The 8,267-nt window shown below is 30.2% G+C and overlaps 1 long non-coding RNA gene across 1 annotated transcript; it reads left to right on the forward strand.

Annotated features, from left to right (window-relative positions):
* The first annotated feature begins 394 nt into the window (after positions 1 to 394).
* On the forward strand, positions 395 to 6,124 carry LOC134269887 (uncharacterized). Its single transcript, XR_009992665.1, has 5 exons — positions 395 to 536; positions 917 to 976; positions 1,317 to 1,388; positions 2,210 to 2,341; positions 3,967 to 6,124. It is a non-coding gene; the product is annotated as an uncharacterized LOC134269887 (long non-coding RNA).
* Positions 6,125 to 8,267: the final 2,143 nt, after the last annotated feature.

Below are 8,267 nucleotides of genomic sequence, written 5' to 3' on the forward strand. Positions count from 1 at the left end.
GTTTGCATCATCTGTAAAGTGCCGTGTGCAAAAAACTTACCTATGCATTGTGACGTCATTCACTGTATAAATACAATGTGATTATGACGTCACACATTTTCATTTACAGTCTAGACAGCCTAGTCTAGCCAGCCTAACCGGTTTGAACTGATTTTTTTTTTACTGAAAGACAATAACAAATAACACACAATACAAAAAACATGTGTGTGTTATGTCTGTCAAGTTATAACACCAGGTTACTTTTTTAAAAAACTTAGAATTTCTTTTTAAATTTTTTAAACTTTTTTTTAAAAAACTTATAAATTTTTTTTTAACTTTTTTAAAATAACTTTAAATTTTTTTTTCTTATTAATTTTTTTTTGGTAAACTCCCCTTATAGTTTTTAAGAAATAAAATAAAAAAAATCATGTAATACTACATCAGTGTTATGTTATTGTATGACTTCATCTTTTATACAGTCGGGTTCGGGGTTTCGGGCAGCCATGGCGAATTTCGGCAGGATTTTACCCCAGTGAAAAAGGCTTGTAATCCACAGTGTAGGTCGTTTAAAGTTGTTTCACATTGTTTATGATTGTGATTATGTTATCGCTCACCTATATGTTTAATGTCAGCTATGCTAAATAACCCATTTCTGTGTAATTTGAGAGAATGTTTTGACATGTGGTTAAAGTATGGCGTGCTATTCATGTTATCATTTAAAAAGTCGATCCTAAATAAATCTGTCTTAAAAAATACATTTTACGAATGACATTTAATATGATTGATTAGAGTATAGGTATCCATATATAAGAGATATTATTTTGCATTACATTTAAACATGTTTTTCTGTCCTGTTTGTCTGTCAATTGTTGCTTTACTTCCTTTGTAAAATGAGGTTAAATTGAGTATCACTGAATATTGTATGCTTTTTTTTCAGGATCAGCTAAGATGTTGTTTCACTGGATTATTTAATTGAGCATATAATTGGATAATTCTGGTAAGTTTGTCTTTGTTTTGTTTACATTTCCTATGAAGGTCATCTTTGCATTTAATCATAATTATGTAAAGTTCTGTTTTGAATGTCAATACTGTATTTATCCTCATTTCATGTGATTTACACTTGTATAACCTGCATGTAACTCAGAGTGCATTTAATATTTCTATGATGGGTCATTCCATGATATTGAATTTAAATCAGAAAAATGTTCTCTAAATTTTTGGTAAAATACATGGTATCTTTTACATTTCTGTCCCTTTTGTCTGTAAATTATTGCTTTACTTACATTGTAAAATGAGGTTAATTGTGTATCACTGAATTGTATGATTTTTTTTTTCAGGATCAGCTGAGATGTTATTTCACTGGATTATTTAATTGATAGACTTATTGGGCATATATTTGGATATCTCTGGTAAGTTTGTCTTGTTTTTTAATTGTTTACATTTCCTATGAAGGTCATCTTTGCATTTAAGCATGATTATATGGTTAATTTAATTACTGTGTAATACTTATGTGATCTGTTGTCTCTAACTTACATTCATATAAGCACACCCTTATTTAACCTAAAATATATTAACACATGATTAAGGGATCTTCAGAATATTAATAAGTCCTTTTGTATAAATTATATGATTTAATTTCATAATTCATTATGTATGTTACCCATGGCCATGGAATTCAGACTTACTAAATGGTGATCAAAGAGATATTAATTAGGAATCTAATAAGAGAAAAGGAGGAATTTACAAAAGATTAATCCTAAGTTATTTACTTTTTGTTTTGATTCTAAATATGTGGGATATATGGTATACATATATTTTCATTTTCACTTTTGTTTCTTAGTAATGAGCTTTTCAAAAAATGAAGGACTACATGTTGTACTGTGATGATGCTAAAAAAAAGATGTATTTTTCTGTATGCAGTACTGACAGATATTAAACAAAATTGAATCTGCTGTTAATAAAAAATCTTTTAGTGTCTAAATAATCAATTTGATAATCATTTTATTTGTGATATCAATACAGTAATTGTGCTTTTTTTTTTTTATTATCTAAAGATAACATGATGAACTTTTCTCATCTGGAGTTAATGTTAAAAACAATTTGTTTTGAGATTAAAAAACAAACATTTTCATGAACTTTTTTGGCATTGTACATGTTTGTTCAATTTTTAAACATGCATTGTTTCATACAGTACCCTGTCATATTAACAAAATGGTTTTATTTTCTGCAGTCATCAACATTGAAGATATGCTTTGTTCCTAACCATCTATAATCCATTCTCTATGAAGTGAAGCCTGGCTGCTGGTCTTCATTTGGAAATACACAGTTAGTCAACCAACATAAAAAACACACAAACTTGAAGGTAAAGTTTCAATGAGATACAATTGTATATATATTTATTTTTATTTATTTATTTTTTTTTTACATATGCATGTTTATAATTTTGAATTGATATGTAAATGATATATTTAAATAAAAAGGGCTTGGTGGTCATGGTCATTTTTAGACTATATTGATCTCCTTTAGAAGAAGAAGAAGAGCTCCATTTCAATATATATACAAAAATGCATGATCAAATTTTGAAACTAAAATGTATGAAAGTTTTCTTTGCCAAATGATAGTTAACAGCTGAAGATAGCATATCTATAGAATAAGTTAAATATGGCTAATTTGTAACCCCCCCCCCCCCCCCAGCTTCCTTAATATCATAGTTGGTAAAGATAGCAAGTTTTGACTCCAATTGCTGATGAATTCTGAATTTCCCATTTAATATTAACATTATATCACAGGGAAAGAATACTATAATGTAGCACATCAGGATGACCAGAAAAGAAATCTTAATGACCCTCTTGACTATGTATAAAGATTGTAACCTTATAACTGATGTAAGATGATCTGATTGTGTGGAAATAAAATTTCCTGGTGTTTCTACTACCCAAGATCTTCTTATGAGTGTATGGGACTACTGTAAACCTTATCCTGTTTATAAAAATAATACCTTGGAGCATGACACTTTATTCATAAAAGGTACTTTCAATATCATTTCTATGAGTTTGTGTTCTTTCTTTTTAATAATGTAGTAATGAATCCAAGTGTTATATCTCCTTTAACCTCATTAATATGTATGCTTCCAAAATCTTAGATCTGTCTGTATTAAGTTTCTTCAGCTCTTTGAACACAAATACCCTGATTCAATCTTTTGAGGTAAACATCATAGAGACATCATAGATGATTATCAGAGTGTATATATCACAATCTTGACCATAAGGTCAATTTAAATGGTCAAAGGCACAACAAATGAAAGTGAAAACTTTTTTTCTTTTTTTTTTTTTAATCAGAATACATAATTTTGTAATAAACAAACACTGGAAAGTTACTCTCATAATGAGCCTTAATGTCTTCCAAGAGTTCAGTTTGGACTTCCTCCATTAATCCTTGTATCTTGTAATCCTTGTATCTCCAATGGTTTTGTGGGTTTAAAATCCTGTGTCTTTAACAATCTTTTTTTTTCTGACAACTGTTTTCTCTTATCATCTATAAACTTGACTTCTTCTCTAGTCAAAGGTCTTTCAGGGTAATCCAAGTAATTCTTACCCTCTTTTGGTAATAAATGGTTATATTCTTCATTAGCTTCTTCTGCAATCAAGGGTCTTTCTATGTAATCTCTGACAACATTAGGATCACTCTTTTCTGGACATATTTGGTTATATTCTTGTTGAGAAATTATCTCAATAGTGCCATCTTTTTTTATTTTAACTGGTATACCTCTGTCTACATCTTTCTCTGAAAGAATTCTCTCTGCAAACTCAATTTTACCCATTCCCTTACTCTTTTCTTTACTGGAGGTGTTACCCATGGTTAATATGAAAAGTCAAAATCTGATGTAACACCTTGTATTTATACCCTTTTTGTCTATATTTAGAATTCCATCAATCTTATATTATATAACTTTTTTTTTTCAACTAAGACATTTTTTTTATTTTTCAGGATTCTCTAGTGAGGGCTTATGGAAATGATCTATGTCTACTCTCAGAATGGTGAAAGACTATCAGATTATGCAAAGACTAACAGAATATCCTCTCTTGGAACACTGAAACAAGAAAATCAAACAGGAGATGGATGGAGGATTTAAGAAGCACATAAATAAATATGATTTCCAACGAATTTAATCAGTATTATCATAGACTGTGGTTTACAGGATGACAAAGTAACAGGATTGTATCTTTTTACTGTCAGACACTGACTATGGATAAGATGTACCCATTTATTAAACTGAGATCTAGTCAAATCAAGTATTGAGAACATGATTTTCTGAAAGCATGAACTCTTTAAAAATTAATTCTCACAGACCTCAAAGTATCTGAATGTGACTTTTATTTTTGACCAATTCATATTGATGACTGTTGTTATGTATGGGAATTACACATTTAAACCTTTTATTTTTCATCTTATTTCTATAACCCCCTAGAAATTACACAGATATTCAGATGCTGGATTTAATGTTATTATTTAACTTTCCTGGAATTGTAAATATATTTTGTTTGTGTATGTATCATTTGTTTAATTTTGAATTTAAAATTGGTCTCAATAAGACCCCCAATAAAGATGCAAGTGTCCCATAATCTGTGGTTTAATAATATCTTGAATATCTTTATCATACCATATTCATCATACTAATTACATATAGAATGGTTGTAGGAATACACTTTGTTGTTTAGCACACTTTGTCAAGGTCAAAGCATAAGATTATTGAGATGACTTCTTTGACAATAATTTGTAACTTACAAACTTCACATCATAAGTACACAGATGAAGAATCAATAAGATATTTCTATAGATTTTTTGGATCATTTACTCCTGGGTAAAAGTTAGTTACTAACTGAGATTACTGATTTGAGTCCTGTAATGCAATAACTTAAACATTGTGTGATAACTTATAGACTTTATAAAAATTAGGTGCAAATTCTTAGGAAAGGATTGAAATGTTAATCAAATGTACAATGTTCAAGGGTGTTTATATGACTATTACTATGTAATACCTTAGAATTCTGTAAAAATTTTATTATCACTGGGTAGATAAAGACTGGTTGGAATAATTTATGTTTTGAAATAAGGTTTAGGGAAAAAAGTCAAGAATGTGGATATCATACTAATTACATATAGAATGGTTGTAGGAATACACTTTGTTGTTTAGCACACTTTGTCAAGGTCAAAGCATAAGATTATTGAGATGACTTCTTTGACAATAATTTGTAACTTACAAACTTCACATCATAAGTACACAGATGAAGAATCAATAAGATATTTCTATAGATTTTTTGGATCATTTACTCCTGGGTAAAAGTTAGTTACTAACTGAGATTACTGATTTGAGTCCTGTAATGCAATAACTTAAACATTGTGTGATAACTTATAGACTTTATAAAAATTAGGTGCAAATTCTTAGGAAAGGATTGAAATGTTAATCAAATGTACAATGTTCAAGGGTGTTTATATGACTATTACTATGTAATACCTTAGAATTCTGTAAAAATTTTATTATCACTGGGTAGATAAAGACTGGTTGGAATAATTTATGTTTTGAAATAAGGTTTAGGGAAAAAAGTCAAGAATGTGGATATGACTTTTATTCAAATGGTGCATTACAGCAACTCTGGTGATTTACATACCTTCAGTCATAAATACATGTAGATAGGTATTTGGAAGACTCCTTTAGATTTTGAAATTTTTAATTCAAAAGTATAGAATTTAAGTTTGAAAGATTAAATGGCAGCATATCATTTGCTTGTGAATTAAAAAATAAATCCAAACATATACATCTTTGGATGATAATTGTAGCATTTTATCAATTCCTGGACTTCAGTCTTGATATCATCCTTTAATGTCCTTAAAATTTTAATGACTGTCTTTTAGTTTTAGTTGAATTAGTTTCTTTTCTACATGTGAAAATTACATCATCCAAAGAAGTTCTTCATCTGCATGTTATATGAAGAAGACAATTTTCATTACAGTGAAAGAGATTGTTTTGTTAAACATATTGCATTGATGCACAAATATACTTTTAGATTTTTAATAGCTAGGGTTCATATTTCTTAATATGGAATGCTAAGTACTGTTGATTTCAATTTTTTTGTGAACAAAGACATACTAGTAGAAAAAAAATGTACATGATGTGTTAGAAAAGCATGTGTAAACCTGATGAGTTTATATTTGCTGATTAATTCAATTATGAGTTTCATCTTTGTTTCAATGTAAACATTTCTAAGTAGGGCACACATCAGAAACTCTTAAAATTCTGACTATCAGGGTTTAACATAACAATTCCAAATGATTTTTGGACGCTTTTTATGTATCAATAAGACAAAACAGAATGTTTCTTAACAGATGTTCCAAAAGGAAAACAACCGCAAAGAAATGATTTGATATGTTCTTTATGTGATTCATGTAAAATGTATTTTGAAATTGTACCCTAACATTTATCTTTTGCATAAATACATTTATGTCTGTCTGCCTACCACTCATAATTAGAAATAGAACAACTCCTCCATAAAGATAAAATAGGTCATTTATTGAATATAAATGACAATAAACAAATAAAATACACACAATAGCCTGTTGCATGAAATACACAGAATGCTCAATCAAAAAGCATGCAACTAGGCTAGCAGTCCTACTAAGAAAAATACAAGATTGCATGAACATATCCTGCATCTGCTAAATAAGTTATGTACAACATGTAAATGTATATGTTTAAGTAAAAAAGTAAAAAATACTTGGACTAGTACATTAATGGGACTAGAAAAAACAATAACATTACATAATGCCAAATATGTTATGGGGCGTTACATCGCCTAAAACATAACATTAAGAGAAGTCTAGTATATAAACCTAGCTCCAGGAGGAGGGGTGGGTGGTGGCAGACTGATTCGTGCTGTTTACAAGCGGGGATTATTAATGCGCATGCGCAATTCCATCAATATTGACATTATGTAAACAGTCAAGTTAAAATTAGCATTGAACTAAGGAAGACGCATGGCAACATACATAAACCATTTATTACCATAAATTATTTTTATGTCTGTCTGCCTACCACTCATAATTAGAAATAGAACAACTCCTCCATAAAGATAAAACAGGTCATTTATTGAATATAAATGACAATAAACAAATAAAATACACACAATAGCCTGTTGCATGAAATACACAGAATGCTCAATCAAAAAGCATGCAACTAGGCTAGCAGTCCTACTAAGAAAAATACAAGATTGCATGAACATATCCTGCATCTGCTAAATAAGTTATGTACAACATGTAAATGTATATGTTTAAGTAAAAAAGTAAAAAATACTTGGACTAGTACATTAATGGGACTAGAAAAAACAATAACATTACATAATGCCAAATATGTTATGGGGCGTTACATCGCCACCTTAACAAGATAGTCAAAATTTGCTGAGTTAATGGTAGCGCAAATATTGGCTAGCTTGTTAACGCCCCATCCAACAAAACCCATCGGACAAATTGAAAAAATATGATGAGACATGCGACTGTAACACACATAAATGCCTCCATTATTGCTTAGCACCTAAATACAATGATATGTACAATTATAACAATAGCTAGTCCTAACATGACTTGAGTTGACTTACAGCCCCTGACTGTTAAGCCCATGAATCACCTTCCAGCCCCTGACTGGAGGGTAACAAAAATGAACGTGAGTAAAAAATAATAAACAAATGAAAAATTGGCATGCAACCCCTGTTTGCATGACATGACTTAACATTAAGAGGGTTTCATTACGAAAAGAGAGCAGGGTGAGGACTTACACATTCAGTGTAGGAATGCGAATGTATTTTTTGAATGCATTTGAACGCCACCTACCCATATTTTGTATCTGGATTTCTGAGAACCCTAACGAGGCAGCAGTTGTCGCTGCACCTATTCGAAAACTGTGAGACTGGTAGCGTTGCAAATCAAGATTGCAAAAAGCTAAAGATGTGCGTAAATGGTGCGTGAAGAATTGTTTAGAAACTGGTAATTTATCCATGAAGGAGAAAAGGGGTTCTGAGGGAGACTCATGCTTTCTTAGCTGGAGATACTTGGTTAGTGCTAAACAAGGACAAATAACTGGATTTTTCGTATTTTGATGTAGGCGCAAAGTGGTAACATTAGACTTTGAGTGCTTAAAATGGGGAATATTAATATCAATAATTTGTAAATGGTCTGCCCCCTTATGGATTGAGATATGCTCAAACAGCAAAAAATGTTGCGCAGAGCCAGTTGTTTTT

Source organism: Saccostrea cucullata, unplaced genomic scaffold (assembly GCF_032062105.1).
Source record: "Saccostrea cucullata isolate Sc308-1 unplaced genomic scaffold, CSIRO_AGI_Scuc_v1 ctg18581, whole genome shotgun sequence".
In the NCBI taxonomy this organism is placed as follows: domain Eukaryota; kingdom Metazoa; phylum Mollusca; class Bivalvia; order Ostreida; family Ostreidae; genus Saccostrea; species Saccostrea cuccullata.